The sequence below is a fragment of the Triticum urartu genome, chromosome 1, assembly GCF_003073215.2.
Source record: "Triticum urartu cultivar G1812 chromosome 1, Tu2.1, whole genome shotgun sequence".
NCBI classification, from domain to species: domain Eukaryota; kingdom Viridiplantae; phylum Streptophyta; class Magnoliopsida; order Poales; family Poaceae; genus Triticum; species Triticum urartu.
Window position 1 is genome coordinate 577,675,967 of NC_053022.1, and position 23,527 is coordinate 577,699,493.

Below are 23,527 nucleotides of genomic sequence, written 5' to 3' on the forward strand. Positions count from 1 at the left end.
GGTTTATCTTCGCTGGGTTTTTTTTTGTCTCTCCTCCCACCACCCCCTCCCACCCTGGTCCGCGGTTTATTTTCACTGGTTTTTTCGTCTCTCCTCCCACCACCCCCTCCCACCCTGGTCCATCGGTTTATTTTTCTCTCCACGCTTTATTACAATCAAAACTTTCCTAACGTATAACAAATCATGGATCTAACTTCCTTAAATAAATAACAGATTCCTTTTATTGGTTCAATTTGTCTTAGGAAACAAATAATAGATTTTCAGAAAACAAATAATACACTTTAATCTAACTTCCTTAAATTATGCAAATCAATCGATTCTTTTATTGGTTCAATTTGTCTTAGGAAACAAATAACAGATTTTCAAAAAACAAATAATACATTTTAATCTAACTTTCCTAACTTATCTAAATCAATCGATTTCTCTTATTAGTGAAATTTGTTTTAGGAAACAAATAACAGACACGTCACAACTTTCCTTCCAATAAATAGTTTCTTAACATTTGCAAACTTTTCTAATCAGACACGTCACAAACGGGCAGGTACTGATATCACGTTACCAAACAATAAAACCCCATTTGCATAGAAATCAGTTCAAAAACCCTAACTTTCCTAAATTTTTACCTTTCCTTGATAACAACCAATATTTCCTATGTTTTCCACCTATTAAAGGAAATCACCCCTCCATTGATATTAGCATTTTTTTGAACTGAGATTTCCGGGTTATGGTTTTTTTTTTTGCGATTCTTTCCAATTGTGACCTCTCCTTTCACTCCGGCTCCTTCTCGCATAAACACCTCCACCACAGCCAGGTGACACCGCCCCAGACCTCCTGCCTCTCCACACCTTCTCCGCCACCTCCTTCTCGTACTCCACAGTTTCAGTAAACCGTTTTTCAGAAACAACAGTTTCAGGCATTGCCAATATGAGTTTCAGAAACAAGCGGAGCCTCGACGACGTGGTGCAGGCCCTTCAGCGGCGGCCGGGCCACCATCACCGGAGCTCGCATCGCGTTGGCTCGCATCAGGAATCTCTAGTGAAGTGATCCCATCCGGAGTAGCCCTCGTCGGCCAACGTTGACGAGCTGCCCTGCCCGTGGGAGCGCCACATGTGACTCTCCTGCATGAACCCCCACAGCATGATCACCCTCCACGGCCGGGTGCGCCAACGCCTCGCGCAGCAGCACCTGCTCATCGGCGCGCACCGCCTCGTCCGCCGCCGACACGTCCAGCTCCGTGATCCACACGGGGAGCTGGAGCTCCGTCGCCGCCAGCTTGTCCAGCGCGTCGGCGTAGGCGTAGCTCACCTGCCCCTGCACCGACTCCGTGTAGTACCACTTGAGACAGTTTCGCTGCAAAATGGGAATGACAATGCTGAGGGGTAACAACGAGACTGCAATAGGCAAATCGCCAAAATTATCAATGAAGACCAGTCTGGCTTCCTTGCCAGGCCAAGCATCTCGGACAACTTCGTTTATGCGGCGTTGTTGTCATATGAGAGTCGCGGCCACTCCTGTCCTCAAGCTAGATTTTTGCAAAGGCCTTCGACACCATTGTTTGGGACAGCAGCCTACGCAAGATCATCGAGGTGTGGGGGTTCCCGCCTCTCTGTCTCTGGTGCGATTGGATGGACCTCATCTTCCGGTTGTCGCGCTCGGTGGTCCTCCTCAATGGCGTTCCGGGGAGGTGGTTCGAGGTAAAATTATCGTTTGGCCCTTCAGGCTTTAATTGATGAGCATGTAAAATTATGGAATATTATTTCTACATAGAGATAAAACCCTGATTTATGTGTGTAAACATCTTTTAAGAATGCCACAAACATATTTTTGGAACGTGTAAACATTTTTTTAAAATCTCACATATATTTTTTCAATGCTATACAAAGTTACTAAACTAGGCGGATTTTTTTATAAACATTTATATAAATGTCATTAACATATTTTTGGCACTCGTGATTTTTTTAAAATGTCATGTACTATTTTTTGAAAGATGCAAGACATTTGTTTTAACTACGCTAACATACATTTACATTGTACTATAAACATTTAAAAAAACTGAACATACTTGTGGAAGGCGTGAACATTTTTTAAATGTCATGCTCATTTTTTTGATAGCATGAAACATTTTATCTCAAGTACTCGCCCTTTTTATTAAATTTTAATAATAATCATACATACGTTTGTTGAAGCTCATGAACATTTTTTAAATTTAATGAGCATTTAAAAAATATATAAACTATTATTTTTAAAATATGCTAACAAAAGTTTCATACTCCATCCGATCCAAATTAATGTTGTATTAAGACAGCGTCAATTAATTTGGACCGGAGTGAGTACTATATTTACATTTTGCAAATTAGAGGTGAACATTGAAAAAAGAATGAATGAAGAAGCAGAGAAGAAGTTGTAATAAAGATGGAGAGGACACCATGAGGTGATACAAGGTTTGATCGCTGCGGGCGAGAAAAGGATGATCCCTACTTGACGCATTCTGCCTGAGATAGTCGCCAGACCGCATACACGACGCTACGGATTTGAGCCAGCTCATTTAGTTGCTCCTGTTATTCCTGTATTAAGAATAGTCTATAATGTTGTGTGTTGGTTTCTTATTTTCTGTTGTTTTTCTCTGGCGGCTGTCTTTATTTTTTTCCTGTTTCAAATTTTCTAGAAAACGTTTCAAAAATAAGAAGAAATTTTTTTAAAAAAATCTTATTTTAAAAAATATTCATGCTTTCAAAAAGCTCGCGTTCCAAAAATGTTGGGAATTTTGAAAAAAATTCAGGTTTTAAATACTGTTAATAAATTAACCAAGAAGTTCGTATTTTGTTAAGATGTTCATAAATTTCAAATATAGTTCAAAGTTTCCAAAAAAAGTTTTTTCTGTGTTTTTCAAAAAACAAATGTCAGTCCGAAAAGATTAAAAAATGAAAAAGTATTTGCATTTTTTAAATGTTCAGAATTGTTGAAAATGTTCAAGTTTTTGAAAATTTGTTTGAGTTTAGAAGTTCTGAATAGTTGATAAAAAATCCAGAACTCTTTGAAAACCGGCTGCTAGAGTCACCCGACTGCTGCAATGTCTTTTTAGGGTAGTCGACACTTGTTGCAGGGGAAGAAAATGTCGATATGCACTACTGTAATTGTCCGGCTCAGGTGGGGACACTCTTTGTGTCGGGCCAACATTTTGATCGACAGAGGGTCTAATAGGAGCTCCCGCCTGTGGAGAAGTTTGACAAGATGACAACCTCTACTTTGTTTTCATGTATCATGCATATAACAGAGTCTAATAGGAGCTCCCACCTTGGAGAAGTTCGACAAGACGACAACCTCTACTTTGTTTTCATGTATCATGCATATAACAGAGTCTAATAGGAGCTCCCGCTTGTTGAGAAGTTCGACAAGATGACAATGTCTAGTTAGTTTTCATGTATCACTAGTAGAACGCCCGTGCGTTGCTACGGGCTATAATGCATATATATATATATATATATATATATATATATATATATATATATATATATTTGAGTAACTCAACAACAATGTCATGTAAACCTCCCCTCTCTCCGCTCTTCCTCTCTCTATATATCTCCATCTCTCCCTTCCTCCGCTCACCCTTCATCTCACTCTCTCTTACTCCTTGTAGCCGTCAGAGGGAATAGACATGGATGTCCAGCGTGTTGCATGGGTAGAGTTGGGGGATACGAGAAGAATATAGGACTTCATAAAGATTCCCCGCTAAATTTTTTTGTACTCAGCATCACCCTATTTTTTATTTTAACTGATATATCCAAATTTTCTATATTTTATAAAATGACATTAACAACGCTTCTTCATCTCAAAATGGACAGCAACTGCATCAGCATTATCAGCCATCACATCCAATCCCATCTCTGCCTCTCTCTGCCATGCGCCTGCGACTGCGCCCACCACCTCACCCCGCTACTCAATGCTATTATGTGTTCACAGTATGGTCAGACATAAACTAAGCATCGTGACTTGTAAAATACTCGCCCATTAAGAAATGAAATATGCCTACTAAATAGTTTTTCTTTAGTTTACATTAGTGAGGCCTCACATGAATATTGCTCTGTATCAACAAAAACTCCATCATACAATAATTAAGGGAGGTAGGCTACATGCTTGTATTTCACCTCAGAAAGGATTAAAGAATCGTCTTCAACATAAATGCTACCTGCCAAATAAAAGACATGATACCCGCAAAATAAAAGACATGCTGAAGAGGAAGGTTGTAGTTACATATGATGCCATCTAATACTTGTATATGACCATGATGTAGTAAACGCTCTACAATGTTGAGCTCATTTTTGACGTTGAACTTGTTGATATCATCCCGCAGATGTTACACCATTCACAAATGCAAGAAAAGCTCAAGGCACTGAAATCAGCTGAGGTGATATAGAACCCATGAGTACAAATTAAATGACATAGATGTCGTATGAATCGGGTTTCTCACCTTGAGGCAATGGTTGAGCATAGAGGTGAGCTTGTTGATGACCTTCCTACAGATCTTGAGGGCAGAGCCACCGACAACATCCTCTAACGACATCTATGCTCATCGAAGTCGGTAGCGTTCTTTGTGCGCTGCTCAAGGCGAGCGGCGGACTTGATAAGAACTTTCTTGGCCACAGGCTTCAATGTGGCTCGTGTTGCTGCAAGAGGAGCAGGGGCAACAGATATATAAATATACATTACTCAAATAATTTACACTCCAATATAATAGAGCCACCGCCCTTACCTTAAATATTTGCCTGCACGAACCATATAATACTACAGAAATTAGGCAAGTCAACACCAAATCCACAACATGGCGACATTATTCAACACTCACAAATGTACATATACATAACTAAGTTCACCAAGGATGTATATACCATAGTTTGTTTATCCAACAAATCGACATTTTAAACAACCTTTGTAGCATATAACCTTTCTCTTTCTCAAGATATTGTCAGTTCAATTGAGGCTTAGTGCTTTATTGAAAGCTGTCAGGTAGACCATCACTTTAACAAGGTCATACTAAATATGTTGCTATTAATGACTTTTCACATGTTGTATGATCACTGGTATCTTCTATATTTAAATAGCTACCCCCTCTAACTATTTTTCTCAACATGCAAGCATGCCGCATCCATCACATAACATGCATGCGAAAAGGCCCACCCCCACTACTTAATTTCCAAAGTTACATACAATCATCAACGTGCAGGATGTCACCTAGTATATTAAACATCAGAATGCTACCAACATACTTAATTTCCAAAGTTACATACAATTGATTTCTCGAATTTTCTCAGGGTACAATTCTTCTAAAGATCACAGAAAAATACACAAGCATTAAAAACCATAATACATGACTTCTATTAGTTTTTGTGCCAGAATTAGAAACAAATCACTTCCATTCTTGTGTATCATGGAAAATTGGCAATGGCTCACCTCAGCTCGATGTCGTCCTCCATCTTTGTGATGTCACTCCTTTTGGGTGTTGCTTCTACAATCATCAACGTGGTAAGCAGCGCTGCTGACCACAGTCCTCACAAAAAAGAGCAGCGCCTGGCATTCATGAACCTAATAACGAATCAAATCTGACATTTGTCAATTTTATCAAAATGTGGAGCATGAAACTACAGGATAAAATTATAAAATTCTTTCCATGAACCAAAAAAATATGGGCCTGTAGCTGGAGATGAATATATTCCAATTATCATAGCTGTGACTGAGAATCTGAGATAGATGACGTACTGACGTATGTGCCGGCCGACCGGCACCTCCGTGGAGAGTGGCAGCACCAACATGAATGATATTAACGGAGATTGGTTGGTCGCAACCTGGATGGGTTGAACACTCTCCCTCCCTCCTCCGCCTTGTCATCCTTGCTACTCGCGTTTGCCGTGACAATCGCACGCCTTTGGATCTTGGAGCTGCGTACATGCATGGAACTGAAAGGCAGGAGGAAGGCAGCAAGACAATCACGTGAAAGGGAAAACATCCCTTGTTGAAGTCTTTCATGTAATTCAGGTCCGACAACAATAATGCAAACCTTCACATCAAAGTTAAGGTATTAACAATTATTATGTAGAAACGTGTTTACAACAAAGTACTTCAATAGTGGAGCAAGCTGAGCAAAGTATCCCACTTATGCGGGATATGGATCGTTTTGCAAGGACACACATACAAAATATGTGCAGAGAGGGCGATTGGGCTAAGAGAAAGGCAATGGCGGCTTACTGTGGGCTCGCATTTGCACGTGCGTTGCTCCTGCTGCATGGAGATGAACGACTCCTGCTTGGCTGAGACATGAAATCCTTTTCCTCTCTCCCCCTCTGCATCTGCAATTGTGCAATCTGTTTTCACCGAGAAAAATGCGCCAGGATCTGAACCTTGATCTAAATCCAAGGTGAATAGAATGTGACGAGATGGGTGGAGAGTAATTAGCACTAAATTATAGGGTAACCAACCAACTAATTTGTTTCTACTACAAGAAGATCAAGGGAGATGCAGGTATCAATAACATGCATAAAAGTATTTCTTAAAACTAATCATGCATAAAAAATCAGCTTTCAGTATTACATACTTCCACCTCCTTCATATGCTCTACAACTTTGCTTTTACTGCTAGATCAAAGTCTCAATTGTTTAAACCCAGTTTTGATTTTAAACATTTATATTCAGATTCTAGTTAGTAGTTCCATTAGCCAGAAACTAATTCTTCAATCCACACATCATTCACTGATCTCAGGAGTAGGTAGAAGTTTACCTCAAAGTGAAGACAAAAGATTCACATGACCTCATTAAATTCTTGGTCCAATATTCATCCTCCACTTCTTTTCTGTTTCTTCTCCATTTGTTATCGGCTAAGATGACACAGTAACATATCGCGAGAATCTGCTCCTATGCTTCCCGATCCTCAATTCTTCTTTCCTTAGACCTTGCCTGATTTTTCATCTAACTGAGACGATCAAATAGCATCAGCTTTGCACAACTTGCAAATAAGATATGAACTACAGTACACCCATTTAATGAATGTGTTGATACAAGAAACATGAGAACAGACAGGGAGGAGCTCAGAACAGATCCCTGTGCTCGCTGAGCTCCTAGCTCTGGGAGTCGTCCAATGCAAATCAAGTGAAATTAGGAAGCAATGTTACTCGAATATAAAAGAACAGTAGTAAAAAGTTCAGACGCCTTAGATTGAAAAATAGAGATACTTCTAATCATAATTTAGCATGCAACCTAGAGTAGCCCATATGTTGAATATAAGTGCTTGCATTACCTCATAGCATTCTTTTTGATACTCATTCAGAAAGTTGGAGGCTATAACTGCCCAAAAAGATCCACTTCTCCTGAAATATTATACAAACATCACGCTGCTGGCACCCTGATTTTTACTGAAAAAATTTCTAAAACATCATTTTAAACGGGCCATCTCCAACATTTCCGCACAAATATATGGGCTATCATGCTGTAGGTCAGTGATTCGAGTTACCGAAAGAAAATACATCATGGTTTACAATTAAGAAAAATGTACTTGTAGCCATCCAAAAAATGTTAGCTATACATCTGTGCCATGTTAATTCTAAATCGATAGAACCCAATAGCAATTACCTTGAGTCTGTTTGGAAACGACAGCAGCTACCTTCACCAGCAGATAAAGAAAATACTTCTGTACTACTGGAGGGCCGACTTCACGTACTATACTAAATGGTTTATAACTAAAACTAAAATGGAACTAATCTACTGGGGCAAATCGCAGTACTTTGTTGTATGCATATTAGTATAGTATGTATATCCCAGTGCTGCTGCTACCTTGCAAGCAGAGGCTTGCTTGTCCCGGTTTCAGTACGCCTGCATGCACTGATCGATCAGGTCTAGAGTTCAGTACATCTACATGCCCTGAGTGGCTGCGTCTCTCGTACGCATGCACTGATTCGGGTGCTGCAAGATGGGGCGGGGCGGGGTGGAGGTGTCCTGTTGGCGGCAGCCACTTCAGTATGGTGGAAGACGGCGACAGCGTGAGACGCGATCCGGGTGACAGCTGCGGCGGATGCACAAGCACGACGACAGAGAAGGAGATGGGCTCCGATGGCGGACGACCGGTGAGGCGAGGTCCTCCTGTTCAATGTGCGATTGATGCACGATTGATACGTGATTGATGCCATTGATTGGCGAGGGTGTGGGCCGCTCTGCGGGCGTCACTGGAAATCCGCGACGGCGGCGGCGGCGGGTCGTCTCTGATCTCAACGGTGGCGAAGAGGGCCGCGAAGGCGGCTGGGGCGTCCTTGTCGATCGACGTAGGAAACAGATCGAGGGGAATGTGTTGTACATGAAAAGGTTGAATTCTAATTTGTGATTTTTGAATCTGTTGGGAATGTGTTGGCCAAGGTAATGAAGTGAAGCGAAACCAAACAACAACTCCTTCATTAGGAGTAGAGATATACCCGTGGCTAACTCTCCTTATGCAAACAACCACTTAGAAAAGGCAAAGGACGATGCATTAGGAAAATTAAGATTTGGAATTAATTGTCATAAAACTAAATTTTATTGATTGGTAACGTGCTATCAGTTCCTTCCCGTTTATAACGTGTCTAGTTAGGAAACTTTGGAAAGGTTAGGAAAGTTTTTATTGTGAAGGTAAAAAAAACAACTTGATGAGATATGGTGGTGGGATGTGAGACGAAAATAAACCGGACAAAAATAAACCAGACGAAAATAAACCGTGGACGCAATCCTACCAACTCAGACATTAGGAGTAGAGATGCATATAACAGACAAACAAACAAATAAACTGTGGAGAGCAACAACACAATGTCGATGATCAACAACTTTTGTTAAGTAGCTACAGTAGTTTTCTAGCCAAAATGATTTGAACCAATCAACTCTGATTTCATTGTCAAAAGCAAAAGGACCAAGCATTTTTTTTCCAAAATAAATTTGAACAACATGATGCTCGTTTCCAAAGTTTACCAGCAGTAGCCATACATGACTACTTTGTGAAAGCCATGACTCGAAGTTGAGACCCGTGGCTCTGGTACCATGTCAAGTTTCATGCATTGGCCAACGCACATATATCTTCAACAACAATATGTAGAGGATGCACTTTTGTCAATTTAGTCCAGCCAAAAAAATTCCAGACAGTTTTGCGAAAAAATAGAGCCCCAAAATGACCCTCACGTGATAACTTAACGGCAAATTCGTGGGAGCAGTCACTGACTGATCAGAATAAATTCTCAAAGAAGGTAAAAGATGAGAACAAATCACAATAGATTGGAGTGTGCCCCAAAGTAGCAAGCAGACCAGGACATAACCAGGGAGCAGAGCCACTCATATCACTGTGGTCTGTGGTCAACTAGTAGCTCTTAACACGGGATTCAGTACCGAGATTCCCACTGATCACAGTGGGTCAACAGATGATGTTAACGAAACAACAATTATCCACATAATCACGGAGCTGAATTAGGTTTCATGATAAAAACTTCTTGTCGACGCGTTGCTTCCACTGCTTTAGTTCCCATACAGCTGTGCTTCTGAACCAGTCGCGGAAGAGCGTTTCAGACTCAGTAAGCTCACCAAGACAAGAGCTTGTATGTGTGGCCAAAACCCAAAAGTAGTACTCTTATCACAATTCAGAACTGAGCTTGTATCCGTGGCTTGTCTGAGTACATAAATTGACCAGAACAAAACCAGCAAGCAATCACAGTGGTCAACTCTTATCACAGTTCAGAACTGAGCCTCCACTGGTTACCGTGGTCAACTCTTATAAGATAGTACTAGCACAATAGGGCCAATCATCACTGTCGGAAACTCTTGTAAGATTCAGAACTGCGGTCAACCCACGACCAAAAGGTCAAACATCCCATGCATGCTGGATGGACTGCTGGGTGGACAAACCGCGGGGCCCCAATTGTTACAGAAGCGTACTCGCGACGGCGACGCAGCCATCAACCGCTTTCCTGTTTTCCCTCAAATAGATCGTAAAGGAGTAGCTCGAGTTGCTCGGGCGTGTGCTTGATGTATTTCTCGGGGGCTCTGCCGCTGTCGATGAGAGACCTGCGATTTGACAAAGCGGTATTATAGGCGCCAAAAAGAATTAAACACGCACTAGGAGCTATGGCCTTCAGACATGAACATCAATATCCGTCGACGAATTACAGCAAAATCCATTGTTTGCAAGTACGAGGTGTGTGAGTGTCAAGAAAAATACCCGAAATGCATTTTGAAAGACCTGTATGCACACAACAGAATTTCTGCAACTGCGATTCTTAGTGACTCACGCAACTCTGAATCCAGAACAGACCAGCCACACTGCTTCTCATAAATCTCTCCAAATAACACATTGAAAGACCTGAATCTGATAGCATCATAGGGTAGAACAATGTTTCAGAATGGAATAATAGGCCATCATGGCAATAAAGTATGCTGAAATAGTCACTGCATATGAGCAAACCTCTCTTTCACAACTGTTCTTGAAACTGTACCGCTATGACTTTCGAGTGATAGACATTGCAACACCTACAACATTAGAAAACTAAATTAAGGCAATGCACATAAATATTTTACTTCTTAGCTTTTCTTATTTTTGCGACTATATTTTCACTTTCTAAGCAATATTATATCATACTTGTAACATATAAAGCGGCCACCAAAGAAATGTTCAGGAATTAGCGATACACTCAAGCCAAAAAGTTTTCCTTCTGAACAATACTACATCCCAAGGAAATCTATCCAGTCATAACTCAGCAACAAAAAATTAGGGGACTGCGAAACATATTAGCTAAATCCCATTTACGAGATGCATCAATGTTCAATTATTTCTGCATTCCTCCCACCTATTCATTATTAGTACTTACATATATATTTTATATTCGAGTGTGTTTCGACTGGCGTTCTTAGTGAGAACATATATATTTATGAGGTTAGAAAGCTTCAATAAGATGGCATCAAAATGTAAGAGAAATGACACAAATGAGTTTCAAGATTTCTAGCCAACAAACTTTTGACCAACCAACCATTCTATATTGATATGTATTTCGCTGTACAATCCCTCGATTCCTTTGAATCCAGTCATCGCCTAATAGATTCTTGGCTTCTGATCTGAAAGAAAGGGAAGAGAGCATTAGAGTGAACTCCAATTATGTTAAACTCACACACTAACTAATTATGAGTTCGATTGTACTTCATAAGGAACATACCTGCCGACATATTTAACAATATAATTAATGTTATTCATCAAAAATATGTGCATGAGTGCAGGATCCTTATATTGTTTTGCTTTTGCATCCAAATTATTTTGTAAAGCTTCCATAATACTCATGGTTATATATGCCAGCTCAGAACCTGTTCCATCTTCCCTGTTGAATTCCTGGAAGAGCTGTTTCAGAGTTGATTGATAACTACACAAAAAAAGCAGATTGCTGTCATTATTTACCTTTTATTCCTTTATTTTGTGAAGCTGCAGCAAGTAGTGACATATTGAAAGATAACATGGATAGGGAATTACTAGTTAGAAAAAATGAAGCCTGAAGAGGCATTTAATAGGTAAAAATTAGAATTGTATCAACACCACCTTTACAAGAATGGAGAAATGAAGTTCACCTACAACTGCAAGCAGTATTATCTATGTGTTCTGCTCACCGAAACAGTTGGAACAACGATCTAATTCCTAGAAGCCTCAAAAGGTCCAAATATAATTTTAGAATGAACAGATGAAAATACGAGCAACCCTGTCCATAGCTAGTTCTTTGGTGATACTCCAATCCTTCAGGTCTCTCTTAACGGACTCCTCTCATGTCAAATTCGGTCTACCCTGCCCTCTCTTGACATCTCCGCACGCTTTAGCCGTCCGCTATGCACTGGAGCTTTTGGAGGCCTGCGCTGAATATGCCCAAACCATCTCAGATGATGTTGGACAAGCTTCTCTTCAATTGGTGCTACCCCAACTCTATCTCGTATATCATCATTCCGGACTTGATCCTTCCTCGTGTGGCTACACATCCATTTCAACATACGCATCTCCGCCACACCTAATTGTTGAACATGTCGCCTTTTAGTCAGCCAACACTCAGCGCCATACAACATTGCGGGTCAAACCGCCATCCTGTAGAACTTGCCTTTTAGCTTTTGTGGCACTCTCTTGCCACAGAGGATGCCAGAAGCTTGGCGCCATTTCATCCATCCGGCTTTGATTCAATGGTTCACATCTTCATCAATACCCCTATCCTCCTGCAGCATTTACCCCAAATATCGAAAGGTGTCCTTCTAAGGTACCACCTGCCCATCAAGGCTAACCTCCTCCTCGCACCTAGTAGTACTGAAACCGCACATCATGTACTTGGTTTTAGTTCTACTAAGCCTAAACCCTTTCAATTCCAAGGTTTGTCTCCATAACTCTAATTTCCTATTTACCCCCGTCCGAGTATCGTCAACTAGCACCACATCATCCGCAAAGAGCACACACCATGGGATATCTCCTTGTATATGCCTTGTGACCTCATCCCATCACCAAGGCAAAAAGATAAGGGCTCAAAGCTAACCCTTGATGCAGCCCTATCTTAATCGGGAAGTCATCAGTGTCGACATCACTTGTTCGAACACTTGTCACAACATTATCGTACATGTCCTTGATGAGGGTAATGTACTTCGTTGGGACTTTGTGTTTCTCCAAGGTCCACCATATGACATTCCGTGGTATCTTATCATAGGCCTTCTCCAAGTCAATGAACACCATATGCAAGTCCTTCTTTTGCTCCCAGTATCTCTCCATAAGTTGTCGTACCAAGAGATGGCTTCCATGGTCGGCCTCCTAGGCATGAAACCAAAGTGATTTTTGGTCATGCTTGTCATTCTTCTTAAGCGGTGCTCAACGACTCTCTCCCATAGCTTCATTGTATGGCTCATCAGCTTAATTCCATGGTAATTAGTACAACTCTGAACACCCCCCTTTTCTTGAAGATTGGTACTAATATACTCCGTCTCCATTCTTCTGGCATCTTGTTTGCCCGAAAAATGAGGTTGAAAAGCTTGGTTAGCCATACTATCGCTGTGTCCCCGAGGCCTTTCCACACCTCAATGGGGATACAATCAAGGCCCATCGCCTTGCCTCCTTTCATCCTTTTTAAAGCCTCCTTGACCTCAGACTCCTGGATTCACCGCACAAAACGCATGCTGGTCTCATCAAAGGAGTCATACAATTCAATGGTAGAACTCTCATTCTCCCCATTGAACAGCTTGTCGAAGTACTCCCGCCATCTATGCTTAATCTCCTCATCCTTCACCAAGAGTTGGTCTGCTCCGTCCTTGATGCATTTGACTTGGCCAATATCCCTCATCTTCCTCTCTCGGATCTTGGCCATCTTATAGATGTCCCTTTCGCCTTCCTTCGCGCCTAACCATTGCTAGAGGTCCTCATATGCCCGACCCCTTGCTTCACTGACAGCTCGCTTTGCGGCCGCCATCTTGTACTTCTCTATGTTGCCTGCACTCCTATCCAGATATAGGCGTCTGAAGCAATCTTTCTTCTCTTTAATCGCCTTCTGGACATCATCATTCCACCACCAGGTATCCTTATCTTTGCTTCTCCTTTCCCTGGACACTCCAAACTCCTTCGAGGCCACCTCACGAATGCAAGTCGCCATCTTCATCCACACATTGTCCGCATCCCCTCGTTCCTCCCAAGGGCCATCCTTAATGACCCTCTCCTTGAACGCCTGAGCTACCTCCCCCTTGAGCTTCCACCACTTCGTTCTAGCGACTTTGGCACGCTTATCCCGCTGGACACGAATCCGAAAGCGGAAGTCAGCAACCACCAGCTTATGCTGGGGTACAACACTCTCCCCAGGTATCACCTTACAGTCTAGGCACACACGCCTATCTTCTCTTCTCGAGAGGGTGAAATCAATCTGGCTAGAGTGCTGGCCACTACTAAAAGTCACCAGATGGAGAAGAGAATGAAATCGATCTGGCTAGTGTTGGCCACTACTAAAAGTCACCAGATGTGATTCTGTCTTTCTAAAGAGGGTGTTAGCTACAATCATGTCGTAGGCTAGAGCAAAGCTTAAGACATCTTCTCCTTGATTCCTGATGCCATAGCCAAAGCCCCATGCGCCCCTTCAAAACCTGTGTTAGATGTACCCACATGGCCATTGAGGTCTCCTCCTATGAAGAGCTTCTCGCCAATCGGTACTCCTAATCATGTCTTCCAGGCCTTCCCAGAACTCCCTCTTGGTGTTCTCATTGTGGCCTACTTGCGGGGCATACATGTTGATAACATTCAGAACTAAGTCCCCAACTACCATCTTGACCAGGATAATCCGGCCCCCACGTCTCTTGACGTCTACAACTCCATACTTGAGGCTCTTGTTGATCAAAATGCCTATGCCATTTCTGTTTGCAGTTGTCCCTATGTACCACAGCTTGAAGCCGGTATCCTCCACCTCCTTCGCCTTCTGTCCCCTCCATTTGGTTTCTTGGACGCAAATGATATCAACACCTCTCCTCACCGCTACATCAACTAGCTCCCGAAGCTTCCCTGTCAGAGACCCTACGTTCCAGCTACCTAAGCGAATCCTCCTAGGCTCAGCTAGCTTCCTTACCCTTCGCACTCGTCGAGTCAAATGCGAAGACCCTTGCTCATTTTCCACTACATCCGGGCGCTGATGTAGCGCGCCAGTAAGGATGCGACGACACGATCCTCGTTCACTTTCCATCGTATCGGGATCAAGATATGGCGCGCCACCAGGGGGGTGACGGCCCGGCCCTTGCCCATATGCCACCACACCCAAGTTCCGATGTGGCGCGTCGCTGAGAGGGTTACGCCCCAACGAAAAATTAGAAATGCAGATGATTAGGCACTTACTCGAGAAGACACCTAACAAAATTAATCACATAGGTCGTCAAAGCATGAACTCTTCCATCAGTATCAATATTCTTTGTTGCATCCTTTGCAACAGCTTCTTCGAAATAACTAAAAATCTTCTGTGCAGTTTGTGCTAAAGAATTTTTCAGACTGAATGCAGAGTCGCGCATTTGAGAGCATGATTCTCCAACAAAGATGGTGTCAATCTACACATTCAGTTGAAAAGATGAACCTTTTAGTTATTTCCATATAAAAGCTTACCACCAAAATAAATTCACATTCAATTGACACCATAAATCTTCAAACTTCCTACAAGCTTTGTCAAGTTAAGGTGAATATCAAATCAGAGATAAGAGATGGTGAAATATATATTATGCATAAAAGGTGAACTCAAATACAGATGGCTCAACACTCCAATGATGGAAGTATGGTATCAAACTGAGACACATGACTACTATCATACTTGTATAGCTGTAAGCAGAAATTGTTGTTTTACTTAAACATATGCAGCAGTTAATAATCGCTCAATATCACTGGCATATGTTTAAGTAAAACAAATAGATATGGAAGTTAATAACAAACCCTAGCTATTCAAAGAAAGGAAACGCAAAGGTACTTTGCGTTTTCTCGAAAAGAAAATATCACTGGCCAAAGCAAACCAAGCTGTTAAAACAATTACTGCAGGAAAAGTTTTCAGGTGGCGTGAAGGAGAAAACATTTGTCTCAACCGCAAACAGATGTTAACTGTATATTGGGCATTCATAATTATCAACTTATCATTATGCACGCTCGAATAAAATGTACCTCTGTTTGAAGTCCACACATTATCTCATACATGTCTAGCAGAACAAACAGTTTATCCGGTGATCTTTCACTCATAGCAATTGCCTCACCAAAGCTGAGTAGATTCTCCAAATTGTTCTTGGTTATTGTGGAAAAGCACTTATCCCTCAAAGATTGGCTGCATCCGAAAACTTGGTTACAGAGCTGGCGTTCCCCAGCAAAAAGAAGTTTCACCTGTTTCAAGCAGAACACGTCACCAGAGGCAAGTTATAGTGCTATTTAGTAGGTTTGAGAAAAGATCCTTACAGAAATTCGCATGAACTGAATCCAGTTACTTGTTTTGGACTCCAAAATCTCCCAAGCCATTTCCCGCACTTCATCTTTATTCAGTTTCTCGACACCCAAGTTCTTCAAACACGTTTCTAAAGCTGAAGCACGAGCTTCGCTGCAAAAAAAGGAGAATAATGTTTCAGCAAGTCACTCAAGTCTCAAAGGTGGAGCAGCGACTGCATAGGAATCAGATAGCAAAGGCACGTACAAACAAGAAATATTCAATCTTTCCACAGGAGCCTCGCAGTTTCAGTAATGCATATAATTTTATGGCTTTTTTTGCTGAGCACTCGTATTAGTATAGCGACATTCCAAACTGGAATCTTTGAACCTTTTTCCATGGATTATGAATATGGCCAAATTGTTAGCAAATGTATTCAAATTGATTGACAGATGTAACAACACTAAATGAAGATAATGCTGACAGTAGCTACCTGTATATTTCTGCACATTGCTGTTGGCACCCAGCTTGAACCAATTGTTGTGCTAATTTCGCAAGCAAAGGAACAAGCTTGGGTTCAATAAGAGCAGGAAGGCTGTATACGATAGCCTCCAGGTTATCGGACGATGCACCAGGTAATGGGTGTTTCACATCTTCAGATCGAGACTCAGATGATGGCCGAAGCATACTGACAAGGCAATCAAAAAGACAACCAGGCTCCATAGATTTGCTGGATCAGTTAGGGGGACGCACAGTGCAAGAGTTAGATGATGTCAAGATAAAGAAACAACTTAAACCAAGATAAATGAGGCAAAAACCTGCAATGAGACAACTGATTCTGGAATTCGCCCTCGGTCTTCACGAGGGCCTTAAAAAGGACACCCACATGGCTTGGCACCCGGTCACTGCTACTATCATTCCTGTTCGAGCTAAAAAGCTGATCGGACGTTTCTAGGAAACTTTGGAGATTCTCAAGAGGACCTTTCTCTACTGCACACTCTGCCTGCACATATATACAGATGCCAACATTCAAGTCATGTCTAGTTTGCTCCCAAAAAAGCAATACATCACCAAAAAAGGTCGCTAGTTATTTTCTCAAGACTTGCACTGATCACAATACCTGTTGTACTGAATTAAGCACATCAACAAGCTCGCTTTGCAGCTGTGCATCAAAAACAACATCCGAATTCACCTCATCGACCACGCTAGTTGTCTCTTTATTGAACATTTCTGTAGTTATATCCTCAATTGCAATGCCATCATTCACTCTGGTGCTCCGCACAATGAACTCGTCGGCATGCTGCATATCTCTTGGTGTCTTGTCCTGTGGCTGCAATGTTATATTGACACTACTCTTAGATTGTGGCGGCACAATGCCTGTGTGCGGCTGTATGCAGTATGGAAGCGGTCCCGTCTTTTTGGATGTTGAAGGCAATGTAAGAATTTGTCTCATTAGTTAGCTGAAGTGAGCATGACATCTTTGTGTTAAGCTCAAAAGAAAAATGTAACTCGAGTGGCTCAATCCCAAGCATATCATCCTCCATGTAATGGTTTATCTGCAAGAAAAGAGCAGGCCAGGCATGTATGTTACTGTCCATGCATGAACATATGTACTCCCTACCTTCCATTTCCGAAGATGTATTTTGAAGAAGGCGAAAGAGTTGCAGCATATGTTTAAGGATTTGGCAAAAGATAATGAATGCAGGTCCTTTCACCAAGTGTTTTTCTAAGCTTTTGCACCTGGTTTCAAGAGAGAGCTAATAAGGTTCTTGAGTATCCAGGGAGCGTATGAGCTTACCGGTCCAAGTGTGGATTCAATGGCATCAACGCTGATTTGCCCAGTAGTACATTCCATTTTACCAATATCATCTATTATTTCCGATATAAAAGGCCGTTGGCAAGGGTCAATTTCCTGGCAGAGTAGCCCTATGTCGATGCATTTAGTTACTTGTTGGTAACACAATGGACTTTCCTTCCCTGTTTTTTTCCATCTGTGCCTCCATCTTCTGAGTACCTGTTATTCCCCAAAGGTGATACAGACGATGTCCAAATATTTAACCCAAAATGTAAACAATGCCCGCATGCCCTTTAACGTATCATGCAACCCAAGTGGGTGCCTCCAATCATGCGGCAAGGGGCATGATGACGCCAGAAACCAGGTTGGGCATTCCTAAAAGTACTTCCCCTCTCAGACTCCCCATCATAAAAAGAGTAGTAGAATTATATATATTTGTGTTTCTTCTTATTAACTGTCCACAACATCACCAAATACACAACAATTTCAATCCAGATTTTAGATTTATACACACATTATCCCCATGAAAGAGGTTTATCTAGTAGTGTATCATTCTATACTTGAAACTGTGGGTAGCTACTTTCGTTCATGACAGTTTCGTCTGTCAACTACAAGAGGAGTGAAAACTAGAAAGAACGGAGATGCAAGCCACTCTTCCATATTGAGGTAACCTGCCACAGAAGTTTAGCACTTCGGCACAAAACAACACAAAGTTACAAACCTATCCATTCATGCTGATTTAGGAGTCCACTTAATGCGAGACTTGAGTATAGACATCAGATGATTTATTTATTTTATTCCAAGTATGCAAATTAATTAGGAGCACCCAGAATTTTTTTAACTACATGCAAAGAAAACAAAATGATATTTCTGCAAAGGGGCCATCTTCATGTGGTGAGGTAAAAGCAATCTTACATTATTTTTGTTATTATCGGGAATACTCTTCTCTCCTGTCACAAGTTCAATGATTATAATGCCCAGACTATATATGTCTGATTTGAATGACATCTTGCCACGTTGTAGGTATTCAGGAGCACAATATCCTCTGCACAGGAAAGGGAGTTTGATGCAATATGACATAAGAGAATGCAAGAGTAAATACCAGGAACAACAATCGACTATTTAGGTGCATAGCTTACAGTGATCCACAACGGTCTATACTCATTGTTTGTGACTTTTCATCTAGTCTTGCTAAACCAAAATCAGTAATCTTCGGCACCATATCATTATCCAGTAGTATGTTGGCAGGTTTCAGATCCATATGATATATATGCTTTTCCATGTGTAGATAATGTAGACCATCACATATTCCTTTGATTAATCGGTAACGTGCACTCCAATTGAGTCCCCTTAATTCATCTACAGAAAGAAAGAATAGTAGTAAGGCAGCATGAAATCTTCTGACATTTCATTTGTGCAAGCTAACTTGCATACTGAATTAAAGTAACATTTGTATATATGCAATATATACTTACTGATTGTGGATCGCGAGTTAAAAAGTGAAAGTGAAGAAAAGAAGATAAATAAGTAAAGAGAATTATTTTATTCCAAAAAAGGTAAAGCGAAGAGCAGCATACCGCTAATAAACTTTTGCAGGCTTCCATTGCTGATATACTCGAAACAGAGCAATCTTTCTCTTATCTCGGCATAAATAAGTTCTCTTGATCCTTCTTTTTCTATTGCTATCTGGTCAGTACTAGCACAGAAGCCAACAAACCGAACTATATTTGGATGGTTAGTAGCCATAAGGCTATTAACTTCACGATAAAATAGCTTCTCATCAATTGTATGGTTGCTCCTTATCCTCTTCACAGAAACATTTCCATTTGAGAGGATACCCTGTTTAAGAATGCACCATCATTTTTAGGACCAAGGATACGGCGTGAGAGTTCTCTTGTGAGCATTTAGATCAAGTATAGCCCTGCTGTGAGCATTTAGATCAAGTATAGCGTGATAAAATAATAGAGAAAATAGGGTGTGTAATACCCTAAGAACACAACATTTTTTTGTTTGAAATGGAGTACAAAGTAGACAAGCCAACCCACACATACATGCACGGTCCCCGTACTTGCTAAGGAAAACTTGAGGCTCTCCGCCGCAACTTATGGCACCATAAGCTGGCCACACGGCATGTGGAGGTGCTTGTACTCCAAACACCTCACACTTGTTAATGCTACGTATCAAATCTGGTAATATACTGCCAAAAGAATTTGACTTGGCGATATATGCCACAAAACCTAAGTGGTATCTTGGAGCTGTAGCAACCCTGATACGAGAGCTGTCATCTCTCATTGTTTACATAGTTCAGCTACAGTGAGGGCTGCACCAAGAGATAGAAAAAATACAGCTCTCCATTATTTAGAAATAAAAGTTCCTAGGTCTGCATTGCTGGTAATTTAAACATAAGTTTACGACGGAAATAAGTCCATCAATGACATTTGCTGCTTTTAGACCCTTTTCTACTTGTTTACTTGCTGCAAACCCACATATGTTTGGCCCAGAATTTGCAGGTTCACACCTCATCCCATAATGCACATTTTTTGAAAATCCTAACATCATATTTCAAAATCTGAAACTAACCATTTTAATTATTTGAAACACCTAGATGTAAATGCACATGTCACCGCAAAGCACACACTCCATTCTTTGGTGATACAGTGCTATCCTTGGGATGTTTAGGCACTATATGGATAGTTTCTTTTTAAAAGGAAAATTTACCTTATAAACCGTGGCGAATCCACCATGGCCAATCTCTCGCTCTTTGGAGAAATGTGCGGTGATGTTGTCCAGAAGTGCAAGTGGTAGATTCGTCGGTTTCTCGCTTCCATCAAGTATACGCTCGAGCACATCAGGTTCCATCTATCTATTAGCAAACCCATCACAGAGAGTTTAAGCATTGTAGCAACCAAATTTAATTTCCCTTAATAGAGCACAGTTGCAGGAGAGCCGACACAAGGAATAGATTAGCTTTTTCGTTTTTCCAACAATATAATTAACATACTGAAAATTGTAAAACATAATCGTATGTACCAATTCTTTAGTCCCAACCAATATTTATGGTGTCGTCAATCTAAGTGTCACAATGAGTATTATTCTTGGTGAAATGAACAATTATTTGTGTATAAAATTAACTGGTGATCTTTCCGTATGATAGCTCTGTATGGTGGAAAATGGTCGGCCTCAAAGACGAGTCTACTACAAATGCTATGCCCATCACAGGAGCCCAACTGGGTCATGGCCCGCCCAGGGCTTTGGCCAAAATTTGTTTTACTACTACGCATCAGAGGCCCAGCCCAGCGGAACGTCCCAACCATGCCCTTTCTGCTGCCTCGAAGCGTAGTGTCCCACAGTCCCACTACTCGTTCTTTTTGGGCGACAGACAGAGCGTCAACCGAGATTGGACAGCCATGGATGCGCCTCCGGCCCTCTGCCTTGCCTGCTAGATTTAGGAATTTACCGAAAAAGGGTTGCCCCCCGCTTTATATATTATAAAGCAAACAACCACATACATCTGAGCGAACCGATACAAACACACCCACCACGACATACCGCACACACCCAAGGCAAGATACAAAGGTGCCGGGCACCGACACACCACTCGGACGACAACCAAGCAAACTAGAGATGAACCAAGAAGAACTACTAGGAGCCACCGAGGAGGGGTGAGATGGACAATGACGAAGCAAGGACTCCAGGACGGTGCCTCCCAGAAGGGTACGACCACAGATAGCCGCCACCGTCCGATCCGAAGATCAAGTTTTTACCCGGAGCCACACGGAGGAGTGGGAGCACCGCGACGGAGCCTTCAAGAAGGATACGACGTCCGTGGACGCCGCCGCCGCCGGCCAGTACGAGGACTGGGCAAGTGATGGACCCCGGCGATCACACCCCTCCGACACCCCCGCTCCGCCCATCACCCGCAGCCAAGCCCCCCACGAAGCCATGGCTCCCCGCCCGCACCTGAGACGCAGGTTCCACCCTCGAACTCCACGCCTCCCTCCACTAGGGCCGCCGCCCAACATCCAGGCACCCCCAAGACCATCCAAAGAGGCCAGCTTTGTACCAGAGGGACACCCCCAACCGATGTCCCGCGGCAGATGACCCGCCTTGAGCATCGCCGGAGTTGCGACAACCTGCACGTGGCTGGGGAAAGGGGGAGGTGGGGGAGCGGATGCTCCGGACCGGCACACCGCTGTGCCAGTGACGGGTGACCCAAGCACGTCGGCGCCGCCCATCCCTCCAGCCAACCTCCCCACCGGACACACCCCTGTGCCGCCCCATCACAGCAGCCGTCACAGAACAGCGCAAAGCCACCGTCGCAGACCCGGCCACCGGCGAGGAGGACCCCCAAGGACCGCCACTGACCACCAAGAAAACTCACCGGGGAGCCCATCTACGCTTGGATCCCGAAAAATATATGTACACACAAATTTGAGTAATGACTGTAGAGTCTATAGCTTACAGGGGCCTCACCGAGATAGAGTCTGTAGCCCCGACGGGACCGCGCCGCGCCGACGGCCGTCGGTGGATGGCGACCTGGTGTCGCGGCGCCGCTTGCGGTTGAGGCGTTGCCGCGTTGGCTTCACCCGGATCGACGGCGCCGGCGTCCGGCGAGCCAGCGAGTTCTCAGATCTGCCTGGTTGTAGTGTGCCGCGCGGCCGCGCGCTGCCTCCGATCCTTGCTGTTCCCGGCTTCCAATGCCTCTCCTAATCTTCCCAGTTTGTTGGGGAAGGAAAATGGGGCTTGCACGTGAGGAGTAGGGATGGCAATGGGGATAATCCCCTATGGGGATACCTAGAACATCCCCATCCTCATCTATTTCCTATCATCCCATCCCCATCCCCGTTTACATGACTGGGGATGAAATTTCCCCATACCCATGCCCCACTGAGGAACGGGGCCTCACTAGGGTTCCCATCCCCATAAACAAATACTCATATATATAATATGACACCCTATAATCAACATATATACATGATGTTGTCCTTGTCCTACTAATGCCTATCTAGGTTGTATTGACTTCTTGGTCATGGTGGCAGCTGAGGTGATGATGTGAGATAGGTTTAAGGTTTTTTAGAGCTTTTTTTGTTTTCGCAAGTTTATTTGTGAATATTTTAAGGTTGACCGTAGTATCACAATTACTAACCGGGTCCCCGATGGGTATTGGGTCTGGGGAATAGGATATCGTCCCCATCCCCGTTGTACCCCGTGGGGAATAAAATAGTTTGGTAAATATCCCCATGGGGATGTTTTTCGCCCATCCCCACCCCCTAATAGATGAAATCCCCACGGGTTTGGCGGGTATGGGCCCCGTTGCCATCCCTAGTGAGGAGAGATTGGGGAATTTCGGTTGACTTGGAGGAAAGTTGGACTGTCGCTCGTTAGAAGTCCCAACTTTTCTACCTTATCACATTATTATGACGGTGGGGTCAGCTGCTCTGACCTGTGGGTTCAACGGGACTACTCCTCATTCATCGGAAAGACGACGGTTGCTTTTTATTTCTCGTTTTTCCGGATGAGACTTGCCTGCTTCCCTCCATCCGTACTCCCGCATACGTAGTTTGATTTGATTGGAATAAAATAAGGCCCGGCCCCACCCCCTTAAAATCAGGGAAGAGACAATTAGATTAGAAAGAAAAAAAAAGACAGTCATTGGATGAGGTGGGAGCACGGAAGAGAGCAGGCAAGCCCGATTCTGTTTTTCCAGCGTGTCAAACGCGAGAAAGAAAAAAACCACCACCGCGCCACTGACCCGACCGTGGGGCACGGCTGGTCCAGTGGGACAACCCGCGAGCGCGGCAAGCTGGCTGGATGGC

The 23,527-nt window shown here is 42.8% G+C and overlaps 1 long non-coding RNA gene and 1 pseudogene across 1 annotated transcript; both read right to left on the reverse strand.

Moving 5' to 3' along the window:
• Positions 1 to 3,764: 3,764 nt before the first annotated feature.
• On the reverse strand, positions 3,765 to 6,280 carry LOC125532228. Its single transcript, XR_007293888.1, has 4 exons — positions 5,755 to 6,280; positions 5,449 to 5,580; positions 4,469 to 4,664; positions 3,765 to 4,400 (listed from the first exon to the last, which is right to left on the reverse strand). It is a non-coding gene; the product is annotated as an uncharacterized LOC125532228 (long non-coding RNA).
• Positions 6,281 to 9,248: 2,968 nt separating this feature from the next.
• Positions 9,249 to 22,538, reverse strand: LOC125532233 (annotated as a pseudogene).
• Positions 22,539 to 23,527: the final 989 nt, after the last annotated feature.